At 37.9% G+C, this 19,947-nt stretch overlaps 1 long non-coding RNA gene across 1 annotated transcript in view; it reads right to left on the bottom strand.

The window, feature by feature from the left end:
- Positions 1 to 19,947, bottom strand: part of LOC145504613 (uncharacterized) — a 268,079-nt gene that overhangs the window by 137,722 nt on the left and 110,410 nt on the right. Inside the window, exon 2 of the long non-coding RNA XR_014052330.1 lies at positions 16,581 to 16,657. This is a non-coding gene — a long non-coding RNA (uncharacterized LOC145504613). The remainder of the gene's footprint in view (positions 1 to 16,580; positions 16,658 to 19,947) is intronic.

The raw sequence follows: 19,947 nt of genomic DNA on the forward strand, positions 1-19,947 counted from the left end.
TTCTAAAGTGATTGTTCTAGATATGTTACACTATATATATATGCAATTTATTACATTCTACTTCTTATATCGGTGTATATCACTGCTGTCCTCTTACCCAGTTTGAGTAACCCACTCCAGTATTCTTGCCTGGAAGATCCCATGAACAGAGGAACCTGGCAGGCTACATACAGTCCATGGGGTTGCAAAGAGTCAGACATGACTGAACGACTAAGCATGCATGTATAGTAACATTATTTCCCTTTAAGTCCCCTTTTTCTCATGACTATAATAAAATCGTCTTAAATAATTCCTATACATACACCACAAGCCACTTCAGGCAGTGTTATAAGTTTTGCTTCTAACATAAAACAAATTTAGAAAACTTAAGATGTGAAGGGAAGTCTATGTCATTTTCCCACATTTTTACTATTTCTGTTGCTCTGATGGTTCAAGTTTTTTTTTTTAAATTCTGTTTCAAGAAATTCCTTTAGTCACCTTTTTTTTTTTTTCAATAATGGCAACAAATTCTCCTAGTTTTTCTTCTAAAAAAGTCTTGATTTTTCTTTCATTCCTAAAAGATATTTATACTGGATACTGGATTCTGGCTGATAATACTTTTCTTTCAACACTTGACAAAAAAGTACCACTTTCTTCTGGCCTTCGGGAATTCTGATGAGAAATCTGCTGTTATTCAGATTATTTTTACCGTATAGCTAAGGTGCAGTTTCCCTTCTGCTTTCCTGATTTTGTTCTTTTTCTGTAATTTCAGAGGTAATTTTGTGGTATATCATGGCACAGAATTTTGGACTGTTTTTCTTATTTAAGCTTCCAGCATGCGTCTTGAAACTGTAGTCTATATCTTTTGCCAAATTTTTACCTTTCAGTCATCATTTTTTTAAGAACCCTTTTCAGTCCCATTTTCTTTCTCCTTTCCTTCTGGGACTGTGTTGTAATGACATAGATGTTCAATCTTAGCTACAGCCCCACATGTCCCCGAGGTTCTGTTCAGCTGGGCAGAGAGTGCTTTTTCTCATTCAAGTTGAGTTTTTCCTTGTTCTTGGTATAATGAATAATTTTCCATTGTATTCTGGATGTTTGGGGCATTAGTCTATGAAGATCTGGGTTGTAGGTAAATCTTCGATTTTAGCAGGTCAACTCTGACACTATCCTGGTGGAGGAAATGTGGTGATACTTCATTACTGCCAGATGGGAGTATTTCACCACCTGGCCTTCACTGATACCCAAGGAGGAGAGATAGAGTGTTGCTGCCCCTCACCTTGTGGCCTCTACTGATACAGGGATGGCGAGCCAGTCCTTACTGCTGGGAAGTCATGCAAGCCCCTGATTCCTATTTATCCCCTTCTGACACTAATCCAGCAAGGAGGGAACTGGGCATCTCATCACTCTCATGTCAGAGTTTAAGTCCTGCCTCCACTGACACAGAAGGGTAGGGTGTTCCTTTGGGGTGGGAATAACATCTTCAGCTCCCTGCTACTCATCCTTCTCTGACCCCCTCATAGGTAGGAAATTGGGACACTGTGCTATAGTCTGAGGATGGTGGAGCCCAGACTCTCTTCTTAAACCTTGCTGATAGAGTTGGTAGGGGAGGCTGCAGAACTGTTTGTTTTGACGTTTGACCTGAGGGGGTGGTTATCATCTAAAAACGTTTGGTCTTGCCAGGCCACCTTCTTGGTCCTTTGGTTATAGAGCAGGCTTTACTTGGGTCACCTTTGTCTGTGTTGGACGGCATCTCTGGGCACTAGGGAATCTAGTACCCAATCCAGGGTATATGAGACAACAAGAAAACCTAGGAAACTCACCACCGTATCACTCCTTGGTTCCAATGGTCATGGATTGGTCTTCTCTCCACTTAGAGAGTCTCCTTATGTTTCTTTTATATATAATGTTCAAAGTTTTTGCTCTTCTTAGTAAGAGGAATAGGCAGAAATATGTCTGTACCAATTCTGATACTTAGCTTACAACATGGTCAACATTTGACCTTCATGTCTTCAGTCTAAACAATTCGTTCATGTTTAGAGAGCAGTATTACTAAAGTAACATATGCATCCTCAGGAACAATGAGGAGAAAGAAAGCCTCAATACCCACAGTACTGCAATGAGATAGTATTAACCCTGTATATTTCTGTATGCAGTGAGAGGGTTAATCTAAACTTAACAATTAACAATAAAAAACTTATTTTGAAGCAAATAATTACAGATAAAAATGAAAAGGAGATATAAATAATACTCCTATGAGGTTTCAAAATAGAAAGTTTAAACAAAATTGTTTACAAAAATGTGTGTGAGATTTGGCCTTTGAAATGAAAATATGCATTATTCCAATAGCTATTTAGGAAGGTTTCATATTATTTTCACCACTCATTTATGTATAGCATTATTACTTCTTACTAGACAATTTTTTCCCATTGTGATGCAATACTTCAAATTATTTTACCTATATGCGTATTTTTATTTCCAAATTGACTATAACATCTGCAAGTTACTACATCTTATGGAAATAACTTAATCCCACAGTTGGTCCTCAATAAATGCTTAAAGCTAAATAGGCCAGAAAAAGCAACAATTTATTTTCTTGATCATAGATGATTTACTTTAGGTCCTGGAATGCAGAATTTCAGAGATAGAAGGAATCTAAGTGCTTTTTCATACTCAATAGCCATCTTGAATTCAAGTCATAGTATAAATAATTCTAAGAAATGTAACCTTTATAGGTCAATCTAGGACTAAAGGGATGTGTCTTACTTGAACAGATGAGTGCTCAGCAGTTAATACTGGGAAAAGCAATATTAGAGAAATTTTAATCTAGGGTATTCATTTGTGATTCATAAGAAGCTTTATAAAGACAATCTTCAAACCTTGAATGAGTTGTTTCTACTCTGTTCTGGAAAAAAAACATTTTGTGGTGGTATGTACTGATAAGCCAGAAACTTCTAAACCAAAACAACCTTCTTTATTTCCTCTCTCTTTGTACAGGTTTTTGCACAAGTTAAACATAAATATTTCTGTTAAGAAAATAATAGCACACATTTCATGTTGGACAAAAAATCCAGTAAATTTTAATCTAATTTTTTATCTGTACTAATATATCAAAGTTCCAGATCCAAAAATATAAACTGCTGACAATACAGCTATAACTAGCCCTGTATGTGTGTGTGCTCAGTTGTGTCTGACTCTTTGTGACTGTAGACTTCCAAGCTCCTCTGTTCATGGGATTTCCCAGGTAAGTGTACTGGAGTGGGTAGTCATTTCCTACTCCAGGGAACCTTCCTGATCCAGGGATTGAACTGGCATCTTCTGCATCTTCTGCATTGGCAGGTGGATTCTTTATCACTGAGCCACTTGGGAAGCCCATTTCTGAGGCTGCTTTAGCTCTGTTTGTAGGAAGGACTCAGTATTTCATGGGAAGAAACTCACTGTAAGAAAGAGACACGTAGCCACTTCTGAGGACAGATGGAAAGGACAATGCAAAAATGATAATGTGTATTATTTGGATTTAGTGTGGACCTTTTTCTCTCTTCTACTCATCACCCACAATTCAAAATCTGACCCAGTGTTTTGGAGAGAGGCAGTGACTATTTAAACAGATACCACCGAAATGAGGGCTTCTGAGTAAGGACCAGGCACTGCTGCTTTGTGGAGGGGCATTTCCCCTTGGGCCAGGCCTGGGGCCTCTGCAAGCAGTGACTGGGATCCTTGCAACCATCCCTGGGGGGCAGATAGTTAGTCGTTCAGTTGTGTCTGACTCTCTGCGACCCCATGGACTATAGCCTGCCATGCTCCTCTGTCCATGGAATTCTCCAGGCAAGAATACTGGAGTGGGCTGCCATTCCTTTCTCCGGGAATCTTCCCCACCCACAGATTGAACCCATGTCTTCTGCATTGCAGGCAGATTGTTTACCATTTGAACCACCAGAAAAGCCCAGTCCTGGGTGAGTGTGGGGGACAGACAGGAGCATAACAAAGGGCAAGTCGCTGAAGGTCTGTAAATGGCCACTATGAGACATCCTTTGGGGTCCCTCACTGTTGTAGTGGAACTGGAACAGATGGTAGAAGTGCTGGCAGGGACAGCAGTTCTGAAGATGTGAACCAAGCCAATGAGAACAGTTTGTTTCCATTACAATGATTTTTATGTATTCTTTAGATTGATGCAGTCTGGAAAGACATCAATTACTTTAGAAACCTAACTTATTTTAGAATTTATAACCCTTTGGAGCTAATTTATAGCCCACATTTGAAAATTAGTTGTATTACTTCATAACTACCTTTTGCCACTGACCACATAAAAATAGTTTGATCAACCACTCTTTCCAGAAAGACTTGGTTCCAGGGACTTTTGCCAATCTACAAATATTTGCTATGATGTCTCAAAATACAGTTGAGTACTTTGAACTATTATTGTTTACACTGATAGATGGGAATTTTTCAATTTTTATTTTATAAACTTGAAATATTTTTGTTTTATTTTCAACCTGGTTGTCTCAAGAATGTCCCTTTTGCTACTACTAAAGTGCTTTGATACCTTTTTTATAATTGTTGTTTTTCAGTCACTAAGTCATGTCTGACTCTTTGAAACCCCGTGGACTGCCACATGCCAGGCTCCTCTGTCCTTCACTATCTTCTGGAGTTTGCTCAAATTCATTTCTGTTGAGTTGGTGATGCTACCTAACCGTCTGATCCTCTACTGCCCCCTTCTCTTTTGCCTTTGATCTTTCCCAGCATCAGGGTCTTTTCCAATGAGTCAGTTCTTCTCATCAGGTGGCCAAAGTATTGGAGCTTCAGCTTCAGCATCAGTCCTTCCAGTGAATTTTCAGGATTGATTTCCTTTGACTGCTTTGTTCTCCTTGCTGTCCAAGCTCTGCCCTTAACCAGCTCCATGAGCAAGTGAGGCATGGAAACTGTGATGATAAGTCCCTGGACTGTGACCTTCGCAGGTGCTTTTGATCTCTGGTTCCCTACTTCACCCTGCCCCCGCCCACCTCCCAACCACTCCCTAAGTGAGAGAGGAAGTCTACAGGGGGCTGAAGTGGCCTCTTGCCTACAAGAGATAAGCCTCTGGTAAAGTTCTTTTCAGTTAAGAGTCGACCTTTGTTATGGAATAGCACTGGTCATACAACAGAATGGTTATTTTTCCAATCCTCCTGCCAAAGATAGGAAATGATTTTTCTTCATCCTTCAAACCTGATGGGGTTTGGGGGGTAAAAACCCGTGAAAGTATTGTGAATCCCCTAAAACTACAGCCACGGGGAGTTTTTCCCTCTCAAAGAGGTCCACACTCAGATTCTAGAAATTCATCAAAATTAACATTTAATTGTTAATTTAACTTTAAACTTATGGCTTGAGTAACTAGTCATATTTCTCTGTATTTGTCTGTCTCTCTAGATTTTTGGATGCCAGTTTGCCCTGCAGCCTCAAGAAAACTCCCTTTTTTACTTCCAATTTGCTCAAATCATTTCTTGTAAGATCTGGAGTGACAACTCTGGAGTTGAAACTGAAAGTGCCATTTTTTTAAACGAAAAACGTTAACTATATTACCACTTGTATTAGCTTATGATTTACACTCCTAAGAGCTACCTTATAGAGGCAAAAGTGGCTACTATATGTAGTAAAATGGTTTTATGTACTTTAAATATGGCTTCATGGCAACATTAACACATGTACACACATGTGCAATGGTTCTTATACCACTATAGATGATATTTGTGGCATAAATTTTCAAGAACTCTCAAAGGGTTGAGGACAAGGTTTTTTTTTTTTTTCTTGTATGGGAAGACCAAGGGGAAAATCTGAACTACTCAGGCTAACTAGTTTCTCTCAGCCATTGGTATATTTAAATATATTTTAATAGAAACACTTTCAGCACACATTTATGTGAACTTTATCAAGGCACTCTAAAAAGTATCATCAATCTACCAAACAAAAGTGCTGCTCTGGGTATGATTTGTGCTTCCCCAGGAAGATCCCTTGGAGAAGGGCATGGCTACCCACTCCAGGATTCTTGCCTGGAGAATCCCAGTGGACAGAGGAGCCTGGCAGGCTACAGTCCATGGGGTACCAAAGAGTCAGACACGAGTGAGTGACTGAGCTCAGCACAGCACATCACAGCAGCACTTTTAGTAAAATCTGTGAAAAGCTGAATACAGCCGGCAGGGCTTAGGGTTCTTCACTTGCAACATCTTTTCTAAGTCAGCAATTGAAAGTATGAAGTGAGAAAAAGGTGTTATATTTCCCTCGTCTCTTCACATCTTGTCATGTCAGGAAGAAAATTAGGAATCAGAGATGAGTGATCAAAGGACCATACAGTGACCATATCTGTGTTGTTTTGACAATGCTAAGAACTTAAAAATCTTTTCAAGTTCCAGTGAAGATGAACAAGGTGATTTGGCAGCAACACTTCTGGGATGGATAGGTAAGTATATCTATGAACTCTGTTCCCAATGGAACAACCATAAGTGGTAACAATTATTTTAAAAAGCAACTATTTAAAGTCTCTGGAAGTTATCCTAAGGATATAAGCAGATGGAGAAATATTTATTAAAGGAAATTTACTGATCTGAGTAAGAACTGTAAAGGTATACAATATTGAAGACATGACCCAAACCCAGTTCAATGGGATTGAAGCACTATTCTGGGTGTCTCTCATCAAGAAGACGGAGCTCACTTCACCCCTAGTTTCCAATCTAGGGCAACCATTTCTCCCTGCGAGAGATAAGACTCCAGAATTCTCATCGCCCCCAGCCCCAAGTGGCAGAAGCTCTATTCCAGGCAGCTGAGGTTGAGAGCTCCTTTGTTCCACCCAGACCCACTCAGCGGGTAGAACCTCTACTTCAGGCACAACAGGCTGAGAACACTGGGTTCTGACACTGCCCCAGCCCTTCTGGAAAACAACCTCAGAGGGCACACAAAGTGGGGGAGAAACAGACTTCACTGAACCAGTCCAGCTGAGACATTAAACAAGAAAACAAACAGCAAAAACTCTTGGGGTGGGGAATCAGCATCCAGAGTTGGCTGCCATATATTGTCTAAAATGTCCACTTTTTACCAAAAAATAGGAAACATCAAGAGTTTGAATGATACACAGGAAAAAAAAAGTTCATAGTGCCTTTGGAGTAGCCTAGATGGCTAAGGAAATTGTGATTAAAGAATTTTTAAAATGCCAATGTCTCATCAAGTAGGACTATTAAAGATTGACAGAAATTATGAGAAAGAACCAATTAGAAAGTCTGGTGGTAAAAAGTATGATAATAAAAAAGGGAACTATTTACAAGAGGGGATGAAGAATAAATCTGACCTGGCAGAAGAAAGAATCAGTGAACTTGGAAATGTATAAAAGTGCAATCTGAAGAACAGAGAAGAAGAATGAACAAAACTTAACAGAGCCTCTGAGAAATGCAGTATACTGACGCTTGCATGATAAGAGTATCTGCAGGAAAGGAGAGAGAGGAATAGAAAAATATTTTTAAAATTGCTGAAAATTTCCTGAATTTGATGAAAAACTTTCATCTACACAGCTTAATAGCTCAACACGTTTGGATAAAACCTCAAAGATCCACATACAGACAAATCAGTCAGTCAAATGTTGAAAACTGAGAAGAAACACAAAAACCTTGAACACAAAAAAGAAAGATGTCTCTTTACTTAAGGGGGAACCCCAATATGATTAAAAGCTTAATTCTCATCAGAAACAACCAATGCCAAAATACAAGTGCTATTCGGTGCTGGATAAAAAAAGCAGTCTGCCAAGAATCTTATTTCCAGCAAAACTATCTTTCAAAAACAAAGTCAAAATATATACCCACATGAATAAATACAGAATTCATTAACAGACTCTTATAAGAAACATTAAAGAAAGTTTTCCAAGCTAAAAACAAGTGACACTGGAGATATTTCAAATCTACATGACAAAACAAAGAGACTAGTAAAGATAAATAGGTAAGTAAGACTGTATAATGGCATATTTCTTCTCTGTTTGTTTCTTCACGTATTTTAAAATGAATGCATAGAGCAATATCGATATAATTGTATTGTTGAGTTTATACCATATAGTAATTTAATACATATGTAATATAAAATATAACAGCACAAAAAAGGTGAGTGGGAGCAAAGCTATATTGGAGTAAGGAAGTGACACCAAATGGTAACTGAAAGAGGAAGAAATGAAGAGAAGAAATGCCAAGCAAGGTTAATATAACAAACTATATATACTTGCTCCCCTTTAATTTCTCAATTTGTTAAGAGACATGAAATTAGGTAAAGTAACAGTGATAAACCCATTGTACTGTTGGGTTTATAATATATATAAATGTATTATATATAATACTGTTGCTGCTTAAAAGGGGAAGAGAAAATAAAGGAGTAAATTTTCACTATCTCACTGGAATTAAGTTAGTATAAATCTGAAATAGATTTTATTATGATACATATTTTAAGCCCTAGAGCAAACACTAAGAAAACTAATTTTTAAGTTTAAATTATTAAAGGAATCAAAGTGTTACACAGGAAATAATCACTTAATGTGAGAAAAAACAGGAAAGAAGGAACAGAGAACAAAAAGACATGAGACAGGCATAAAACAAAAAGTAAAATGGCAGACATAAACCCAATCATATCAATAGTAACAGTAAGTGTGAGTGTTTTAAACATTCCAATTAAAGGTAGGGAACAAGATCTAACTATACACTGTCTACAGGAGGCACACTTTAGTTTCAAAGATAAAAATATGTTGAAAGTAAAAGAAAGGAAAATTATATACTATGCAAATAACAATCCTAAAAGAACTGGAAAGCCTACACTAATATCCAACAAAACAGATATTGAAAGAAAATGTTACTGAAGACAATGAAACACATTTTATCATAAGAAGGTCAACCACCAGGAAGATATCATTAAAAATACATACGCATCTAAAAACAAATCTCCTAAATACATAAAGCTGCTGCTGCTGCTGCTAAGTCGCTTCAGTCGTGTCCGACTCTGTGCGATCCCATAGACGGCAGCCCACCAGGCTCCACCGTCCCTGGGATTCTCCAGGCAAGAATACTGGAGTGGGTTGCCATTTCCTTCTCCAGAGCATGAAAGGGAAAAGTGAAAGTGAAGTCGCTCAGTCGTGTCTGACTCTTAGCGACCCCATGGACTGTAGCCTACCCTGCTCCTCCGTCCATGGGATTTTCCAGGCAAGAGTACTGGAGTGGGGTGCCATTGCCTTCTCCGAATACATAAAGCGAAACCTGACAAAACCAAAGGGGTAAAATAGACAATTAAAGTAGTTGGAAATTTTAATAACCCGTTTTTAGTAACAAATAGAAAACTCTTTAGGACATCAGTAAGAATACAGAAGACCTTAAAAGCACTATAAACCAATCAGAGCTAACAGACATATATAGAATATTCTGCCCTGCAAAATGCCCATCCTTCTCAAGCACATGAAATATTATCCAGAGTAGACCACATGTTGAGTATGGATGTGAGAGCTGGACGATGAAGAAAGCTGAGCGCCAAAGAATTGATGCTTTTGAACTGTGGTGTTGGAGAAGACTCTTGAGAGTCCCTTGGACTGCAAGGAGATCCAACCAGTCCATCCTAAAGGAGATCAGTCCTGGTTGTTCATTGGAAGGACTGATATTGAAGCTGAAACTCCAATACTTTGGCCACCTCATACGAAGAGTTGACTCATTGGAAAAGACCCTAATCCTGGGAAGGATTGGGGGCAGGAGGAGAAGGGGACGACAGAGGATGAGATGGTTGGATGGCATCACTGACTTGATGGACATGGGTTTGGGTGGACTCCAGGAGTTGGTGATGGACAGGGAGGCCTGGCATGCTGCGATTCATGGGGTTGCAAAGAGTTGGACACGACTGAGGGACTGAACTGAACTGAACAGTATTTAAATCACACAAAGTATGTTCTCCCAACACAATGGAACTAAATTGGAACTCAATAACTGAAGGCAATTTGGGAAACTCACTAATATGTGGAAATTAAAAAACGTACTCCTAAATAGCCAGTGAATCAAAGGAGGAATCACAAAGGGAATGAGGAAACATTATACTTTGAGATGCTGCTGCTGCTGCTGCTGCTAAGTCACTTCAGTCGTGTCCGACTCTGCGCGACCCCATAGACGGCAGCCCACCAGGCTCCCCCATCCCTGGGATTCTCCAGGCAAGAACACTGGAGTGGGTTGCCATTTCCTTCTCCAGTGCATGAAAGTAAAAAGTGAAAGTGAAGTCACTCAGTCGTGTCCGACTCTTCGTGACCCCATGGACTGTAGCCTACCAGGCTCCTCCATCCATGGGATTTCCCAGGCAAGAGTACTAGAGTGGGGTGACTTTGAGATGAATGAAAATGAAATTACAATATGCCAAAATTTGTGCACTCAAACAACAGAGAAGATGAAAAAAATCAGAAGATATTTATTTGAAAATATCAACAAATTGACAAATGATTAGCTAGTATGACCATGCCAGAAAGAGACGTCTCAAATAACTAAAGTCAGGAATGAGTGAATATTACTACTTCCTTCACAGAAATAAGAATGATTACAAGGAAAAACTGTGAACAACTATATGTCAACAGATGAAATAATATTAATGAAATAGCCAAATCCTAGAAAGATGTTAACAATCAAAACTAACTTAACAAGAAATAGAATGTGTAAATAGTTCCAGATGCCTTCACTGGTAATTTTTACCAAACATTTAAAAAATATATTACCAATACTTCACAGACTCCTCTCAAAAAACAGGAAAAGGAGGAACACTTTCAGACTCATTCTGTGGGGCCAACATTAACACGACATCAAAACCAGACAAAGACAACTCATGAAAATAAAACTACATACCAATAGCTCTTATAATAATTGATGCAAAAATTCTCAACAAGATAATTGCAAACTGAATCTAGCAACACAAAAAAGAAAATTATACATCATGGCCAAAGGGGATTCATCCTGGTTTGATTCAAAATGGGAAAATTAATTATACCTTATTAATAGAAGAAAGAAGTCCAGTTCATAGGATTGCAAAGAGTTGGACACGACTGAGCGACTGAACTGAACTGAACTGAACTGAATAGAAGAAAGGACAAAAACACACAATCATGTCAATAGAGAGAAAACACTGACAAAATTCAACATACTTTCATGGTAAAAATCCGTAACAACCAGGAATAGAAGGAGTTTTCCCACATGATGAAGGCATCTATGAAAAACTGACAGCTAATGTTTTTAATAGTGAAAGACTGAATGCTTTCTCCATAAAATCAGGAACAAAATAAGCATGTCTACTTAAACCACCTCTATACAATATTTTACTGGAAGTTCTAGATAGGGCAATTAGATGAGCAAAAGAAGTAAAAAAAACCCAGGCTGGAAAGAAAGAAGCAAACTACATCTCCACTTACAGATGACGTGATTTTGAATACAGAAAATAAGGAATTCACTAAAAAACCACTAGAAGTAGTAATTAGGTTCAGTAACATTTCAGGATAAAAGTCAATATATAAAAATCAATTGTATTTCTATACATTAGCAGTAAGCAATCTGAAAATTATTATTAAGAAAATCCCATGGACAATAACATCAAAAAGAATCAAATACTTAGGAATACATTTAACAAAACAAGTGCAAAATTCATACTCAGAAAACCTCAGGACATTGTTGAAGGAAATTATAAAACCATGAAAGAATGGAAAAACCTCCTGTGTTCATAGCTCAGAGGACTTAAGGTGTCAATATGTCAGCACTCACTAACCTGGTCAACAATTTCAAAACAATTTTTGTCAAACTCTCAGCTTCCTTTTTTGCATAAATTTACAAACTAGTTCTAAAATTCATAGGAAATTGCAAAGCACCTATATTAGTTAAAACAATCTGGAAAAACAGGAATAAAAATGTAAGAACCACACTTCATGATTTCAAGACTTTTTACAAAGCTAGGATAATCAAGGCAGCATGGTGCTGACACAGGATGGACATACAGGCCAGTGAGACAGAGTCTAGAGTACAGAAAGAAACCATTACCTTTATGATACTTGATTTTCAACAATGATGTCAAATAATTTGATGGGGAGAAATAATCTTTTCAATAAATGGTACTGAAACTACTGGATATCCACATGCAAAAGAGTAAAAATGAACCCATTCCAAACACCATACATGATGTTAATTCACATTGGACCATAGGCCTGTCTGTAATAGCTAAAACTATCAAACTCTTAGAGGAAAGCATAGGAGTGAATCTTCGTTACCCTGAGTTAAGTGATTTCTTCTTAAATACCGTGCTAAGAGCCCAACCTACCAAAGGCAAAGTAGATAAACTGGATTTTATCAAACCAAAAACTGCGGTGCAACAAAAAACACCATAAATGCGAAAAGTATAGAGCTGTGAAGACAACTCAAAGGAAGGGAAAAACTACAAATCATTTATCTGATAAGGGACTTGTATCTAGAATATATAATACACAATTCTTACAACTCACCAGTACAAAGACAGCACAATTTTAAAATGCACAAAGTATCCAAATAGCATTTCTCTAGAGAAGATGTACGGATGGGTAGCAAGCCCCTGAAAAGAGGCTCAGTGTTATTAGTCAACAGGGAAACGCAAGCCAAAAGCACACTGTGATGATTATGTGTTTTTGCCCTTTATTCTTACTTAGATATTTATAGTCAAATAGGTAGCCAGTGTCATGTGTTGGAGAGGTGGAGAAATGAGAACGCTTACACACTGCTGATGGGAATACAGTACTGTACAGCTGCCTTGGAAAACAGTCTGACAGTTCCTCAGAATATTAAACATAGAGTTTCTAGAGCAATTTTACTTCTAGGATATACCCAAAGAAATGAAAACCTTCATTTATACAAAATCTTGTATATGAGCATATATAGTACTACTATTCATGACTGCCAAGAAGTGGAAAAATCCCAAATATTCATTATATATTTATAGCTATTTACATACACAATGGAATATTATTCAGCCATAAAAGGAAAGGAATAGTAATTCATACTTAAATGAACCTTGAAAACATTATGCTAAGTACAAGTCTGCTACTAAAGATCACAAATTGTATGACTTCATTACATAAATGTCCAGAGTAGGCAAATCTCCAGAAACTAGTAAGTGGTTACCCGGAGTTTAGGGATAGAATATGGATGACTGCTAGTGAATACAGGATTTCTTTTGGGGATGATAAAAATATTCTAAAATTACATTGTAGTGACAGTTGCACAACTCTGAATATACTAAAAAACACTGAATCATATATTTTTAATGGGTGAATTGTATGATATTTGAATTACACTTCAATAAAAGGGTTTCCCAAGTGGCTCTAGTGGTAAAGAACCCTCCTGCCAACGCAGGAGATGGACACGAGTTCGATCCTTGGGTTGGGAAGATCCCAGGGGGAGGGCATCGCAACCCACTCAGTATTCTTGCCTGGAGAATGGACAGAGGAGCCTAGCAGGCCACAATCCATGGCATCACAAAGAGCTGGACACAACAGAGGCAACTTAACATGCACAAAGCTGGTTAAAAAACAAAAGATAGTATTGCAGTATTTCAACTCATCTAAATAGAAGAATTTCTAGAAAATTACTAGACTGAATTATGTTAAATACTAAAAAGTGATGGCTGAATGGATAGAGCCATGGAAAGTTCAGATTTGGTTCATGGCTCTGAGAATGGAATTATGCTTTCAAGTTTATTACAAGTTAACATCTGTCTCTCTGCCTATAAATGTCAAAGAAAAGTCATGGTAAGTTTTAAAATCAAATCTACTCACTGGTCTTACTCCAAAAGTTGCTAGCCTGCCAACGGCCAAGAAAACACCCTGTGTTTAGTTTCATTATGCAAGGCCAAAGAAGAAGCATGAGAAACTCGAGTTCCTTCTTCCTGGAATAACATCCTATCGTACGTTCTCCCAGAGGAAGTGCAAGCTTTTAATGGAGCTTTAGATGGCAACTGTCCACATGAAGAAAAAAGAAAGAAGTTCTTTGAAATATGGGAAAGTCTCATCCTCTGATTCACTGCTTCTATTTGACTCTCCTTTTTGTTGTTGTTGTTATTTTTTAACAGAATGCTCACTTCAGAATATCATGGTATTAGTGAAATGGATTTTTGGGTACAAAACAAGTTATTTGCTCTTGTGTGATGGAGTTCCATTTTCATATATTAGACATTACTATAATTTGCATTTTCCTAAGAAAAATAATTACTATCTGAACACAATTTTGTTTTCAGAGTGGATTTGAAGAGTCATTAATTGCATTTCAAGATAAATTGATTTAGGAGGACAAGAAGGGCTATAGAAATACATCTCGGGAAAGTGATTAATGACATCAAAGGAAATAAGAAATAGTATGTTCCCGTGGAAATGGACTATAAACACCCAATGTCTGAATGATATTATACATCTGCAATTCTCAGCCCCACCACCTAAGACCCAATTTTTCTGCCATTATAAACACAGCTGTTATATGTTCTATACAACTGCAAAAAAAAATCCTATTGGCTACTGATGTATTACTATTGGTATTGCTTTTTTAAAGTCAATAGCTTTATTTGGCAAAGTACTTCAGTGGCCAACAGATATGCTGAGTTGATTAGAAGATGGAAATATTGTGGCTAGAAGAAGTAGGCAGTTGAAGGTAGACAGTGACCAAAGGCTCCCTTTGGGGCATTAATGTTGCTGTGACTTAATCCTTATTACTTCCTCTGATAACTGGTATATACTGGTTTATTTTTAAATAGTGTTTCCCCATTTGACAATTATGAACAGTTCTAGGCTTAAGGTCTTCCCAGTTGGTGCTAGTGGTAAAGAACCACCTGCCAATGCAAGAGACATAAGAGATACAGGTTTGATCCCCCGGCAGAAGGCATCCCCACTCCAGTATTCTTGCCTGGAGAACCCCATGGACAGAGGAGCCTGGCTGGCTACAGTCCATAGGGTCACAAAGAGTTGGACACGACTGAAGTGACTTGGCACACACATACACTATGTTTAAAGTGAGTTGAGAGAATGCAGGAATTCATAACTGGACCCATGCAGGAAGAATCAGAGTTAGGGTCCTCTTCCTTCCACCCACCCCACGACTAAGTTTACAGGTTTGGAATCACACTGACCTGAGAAAGGTATAAGTTCAGAATTACAATTCTCAGATCACTTAATGGTACCCAGACTTCTCAAAATCACTTGAATTGTCTATATTGAATGTTCTGTATTTATCTCTCAAAACTAACCATATAAAGCCCAAATAAAACCAAGAAATGATAAGCTGTTTTCCTTTTTTGTGTATAGTTGGTTGGTTTAGTCGCTAAGTTGTGTCCAATTGTTGTGACCTCGTGGACTGTAGTCCACCAGGCTCTTCTGTCCATGGGATTTCCCAGGCTAGAATACTGGAGTGGGTTGCCATTCCCTTCTCTAGGGGATCTTCCCAACCCAGGAATTGAACCCAGGTCTCCTGCACTGCAGATGGATTCTTTACCAACTGAGCTATGAGCCAAGTCCTTTTTGTGTGTATGCTGCTGCTACTGCTAAGTCGCTTTAGTCGTGTCCTACTCTGTGCGACCCCATAGACGGCAACCCACCAGGCTCCCCCGTCCCTGGGATTCTCCAGGCAAGAATACTGGAGTGGGTTGCCATTTCCTTCTCCAGTGCATGAAAGGGAAAAGTGAAAGTGAAGTTGCTCAGTCGTGTCCGACTCTTTGCGACCCCATGGACTGCAGCCTACCAGGCTCCTCCATCCATGGAAGTTTCCAGGCAAGAGTACTGGAGTGGGTTGCCATTTCCTTCTCCAGTGCACGAAAGTGAAAAGTGAAAGTGAAGTCGCTCAGTCGTGTCCGACTCTTCACGACCCCATGGACTGCAGCCTACCAGGCTCCGTCCATGGGATTTTCCAGGCAAGAGTACTGGAGTAGGGTGCCACTGCCTTCTCTGTTTTTGTGTATACTTTTCTGTAATTCAACAGAGGCTGGCACACACGCTCTAGGAGAAGTTTCAGGACAGAAACCAGATTTCAGGTATCTTCTGAGCTACCAGGTCCAGGTTTTGATCAGAGCCAACAAGATTTACATATATAATGAAGAGAAACTTGGACCAACAAGTTTGCTGTTTGCTCCTTGTGTAAACTGGAAAACATCATGTATTTAGATGGTTAATGCAGGATTTTCTCAATACCTACACCCCCATGAAAAAAATGCATTGTGGAAAGTTTTATTTAGAAAGAAAGAGACATTTAGTTGTTGCTATAAAAACAACACATGGGAATGCTCCTGCATGAACAGAACGATAAACAGGAAGGATTATCTAATCATTGACCTATTTGTAGGGACAGTTTTCTAATATACACTTTGTCCCTAACTAAACTTGCTGGCTGTGATGGCAAAATGATGTGAACTGTAAGCAATAGGAACTTTGAACTTTGACATTTTGGACTATTTTTTAAAACTAAATATTCATTGGCAAAAGAAGAAAAAGAAAGTCTGCAAACATTGCTGTCTCATAATGGCTGCAGGCAAGGGCTTTGCAGTCAGACCCACTAGGTTTAGCCCCCTTCCCTTAGGTGCTGGATCAGCTCTCTTACCTGGAAGGTGCAGCCACACTGAGTCTAGACGCTTCATCTCTAAAACTGGGGAATGATCTTCCTGCTTCATAAAATGACTGTAAAAGTGAAGTTTTAAAAATCTACTTTAATAATTCCTATTATTACTAAAATTTATTCTACAAAATGCTTTCAATTGAGTATCAATCAAAGCACTTCTTGACTTTATGTTGATATTATTTCTTCAGCTATACACAGTAATCTCAAAGTGAGGTCAAATGAAAAATGCATTAAATAGATGCTATTTAAGTTTAAAGATGAAAAGATTGTAGTAATTAAAGTTATTAAAGTCTGCATATTTCATGCTTATCCAAGAACTGACTTACAGATAGAGATGCTCTTTAAATTGGATTTAAGAGGATGGTACCAAAAGATACGTCTGAGCCCACCTCAGTTGAGAAACATGAAACAGCACTTCAGCACTATACTTAGGGGTCATTTTATTTTTTATTTTTTTAAAAATTAATTTATTTATTTTAGTTGGAGGCTCATTACTTGACAATATTGTAGTGGTTTTTGCCATACATTGATATGAATCAGCCATGGGTTACATGTGTTCCCCATCCTGAACCCCCCTCCCACCTCCCTCCCCATCCCACCCCTCTGGGTCATCCCAGTGCACCAGCCCTGAGCGTGCATCGAACCTGGACTGGTGATCTGTTTCATTTTAAGAGCAAAATCACCAACAAAAAGCACAGAAATGTGTGAATGTCTTACTAAACAGTCCAGGAAAAGGACCCTTGCCTACAGCATGCCACCTGAATATTACCTTCTTTGGCTTCAGCTGGGAACATGGTCACTGGGCGACTCAAATTTTTCGCCATCTACATGTGGCCACATGTGACCCTGAAAGTGTCCCAGATACAGATTTTGGGCTTACAGGCAACTTTTAGTGAGAAAGCAAGTTCTTAATTTTTGTATTAGATTTATTAGACCTGAATTTTCATACAAAAGGCTTTGTAAAAACTCAGCTGGCTTTTTTCTTATTTTATCAAGGTACACTATTTTCTCTTTTTAAGAGTATAGTCCTGTGAATTTTCACAAATAGGCAAGCAAAATCAAGATACCGACCAGTTACTACCCCTCAAAACTTACCCATGGTTACCCTCTCCCGTAACCCCAGTCTCTGACAACTGGGGTTTTTATCCCTAAATTTTGCCTTTTCCAAAGCATCATAAGGACAGAATCCTATGGCAGGAAACCTCTGGAGTCTTATCATGATATGCTTACTATTCATATTTGCATATGTGCATAATTCATACATATTGTTATATTGTCAGTAGTGTGTTTTCCCTTTTTTTCTGAGGAGTGTTCCATTGTAAGAACTCACAATTTGTCTTCCCATTCTCCACATGAAGTGCATTTTGACGGTTTCCAGGTTTTGACTACCGTTACAAACATTAATGTACAGGTGTTTATATAAATGTAAGTTTGCATTTCTCAAGAGTAAATACTGAGCAATAGGGTTGTTGGAATACATGATTAGTATATGTTAATTTTACCAGAAAGTGCAAAACTATTTCCATAGTGCCTGTACCATTTTGTAGTTCTACCAGCAGTGTTTGAAAAACTCCAGTTGCTCTAAACATCTTTGCCAGCATTTGATATTGATAAATTTCATTTGTTTGTTAATATTTCCATTCTAATAGATGTGTGTTAGCTCACTGTGGGCTCGGTTTGCATTTCTCTAATAGTTATTAATATTTAGAATTTTTCATGTGCTTATTTACCATTGATTTATCTTTTGTGAAGTGTCTTTACAAATCATTTCTCACTTTAAAATCACTGTTTCTTTTATTCCTATTGTATTTAGAGTATTCATATATTCTAGATATAAGTTCTATATCAGATATGTGAATTATAAATACTTTCTTCTAATCTAGGAGGACTTCTCTGGTAGATCAGACGGTAAAACGTCTGCCTACAATGCGCGAGACCCGGGTTTGATCCCTGGATCGGCAAAGATCTTCTGGAGAAGGAAATGGCAACCCACTCCAGTACTCTTGTGTGGAAAATCCCATGGACGGAGGAGCCTGGTAGGCTACAGTCCATGGGGTTGCGAAGAGTCGGACATGACTGAGCAACTTCACTTTCACTTTTTACTTTCTTTCTAATCTATGGCTTGTTTTTTCTTTTCAAAGTGTCTTATGAAGAATAGAAATTTTAAAATTCTGATGAAGTCTAACTAAACTGTTTTTCCTTATGGAAAATGCTTTTACTCTTTTATCAAAGAAAGTTTTGTCTAATTTAAAGTCTTGAAGATTTTCCCCTTCATGTGTTCCCCAGCAGTTTTATGGTTTTGATTTTTAGTGTAGAGTTATGATCCACATTGGGGTTTCCATGGTGGTTCAGTGGTAAAGAATCCACCTGCCAGTGCAGGAGATGTGGGTTTGATCCCTGGGTTAGGAAGATCCCTTGGAGAAGGAAATGGCAACCCACTCCAGTATTCTTGACTGGGAAATCCCATAGATAGAGGAGTCTGGCAGGCTGCTGTCCATGAGGTCACAAAGAGTTGGACATGACTTAGTGACTAAACAGTTGAGGTATGTGTATGGTAGAAGGTATGGGATGAGTCTGATTTAAAAAAATGTGAATATCCAATTGAAATATCATAATTTGTTGAAAAACGTTATCCTTTCTCCATTGAATTTCCTTTGATGTTCTGTTGAAACATCAATTTATCATATGTGTGGATCCACTTCTGGACACTATCCCGTTTTCTATAAATCTTTACCTTCATCATACCATGCTGTCTTGCTTACTACAAGTTTTGTAATCTATCTTAAAGAATTGAAGTTGGGGGTAGTATGAATTTTCCAATTTTTTACTTTTACAAAATTGTTTTGGCTCTTCTTCTTCCTCTGCCTTTTTGATGTAAATATTTGAATTAACTCATCAACTTCCACCAAAAACTCTGATGGAATTTTGATTGAATTTACATTGAATTTATAGATAACCATGGGAAGAATTGGCATATTAATGATACTGGGTTTCATGATTCATGAACATAGTCTATCTCTCCATTTATTTAGAACTCTGATTTCTTTTGTCAGTACTTTGTACTTTTCTGCATACAGATTCTGGACAGAATTTGTTAGATTTATTCCAAAGTATGTCATATATTTTGATGCTCTTTTAATTTAAATTTCCAATTATTCATTGCTAGCACACAGAAATACTATTGATTTTTTTACCTAAACTTTTATCCTGAAAAACTTTAAACTCACTTAAAAAGTCTAGTAGCAATTTTGTAATTTTTTAAAAAAAATCTACATAGAAAATTATTTCCCTACATATAGAGATAATTTTATTTCTTACCAATTTGTCTGCCTTTTATCTCATTCTGTTA

The sequence above is a fragment of the Giraffa tippelskirchi genome, chromosome 5 (assembly GCF_054371585.1).
Source record: "Giraffa tippelskirchi isolate mGirTip1 chromosome 5, T2T-mGirTip1v1.2.pri, whole genome shotgun sequence".
NCBI lineage: Eukaryota > Metazoa > Chordata > Mammalia > Artiodactyla > Giraffidae > Giraffa > Giraffa tippelskirchi.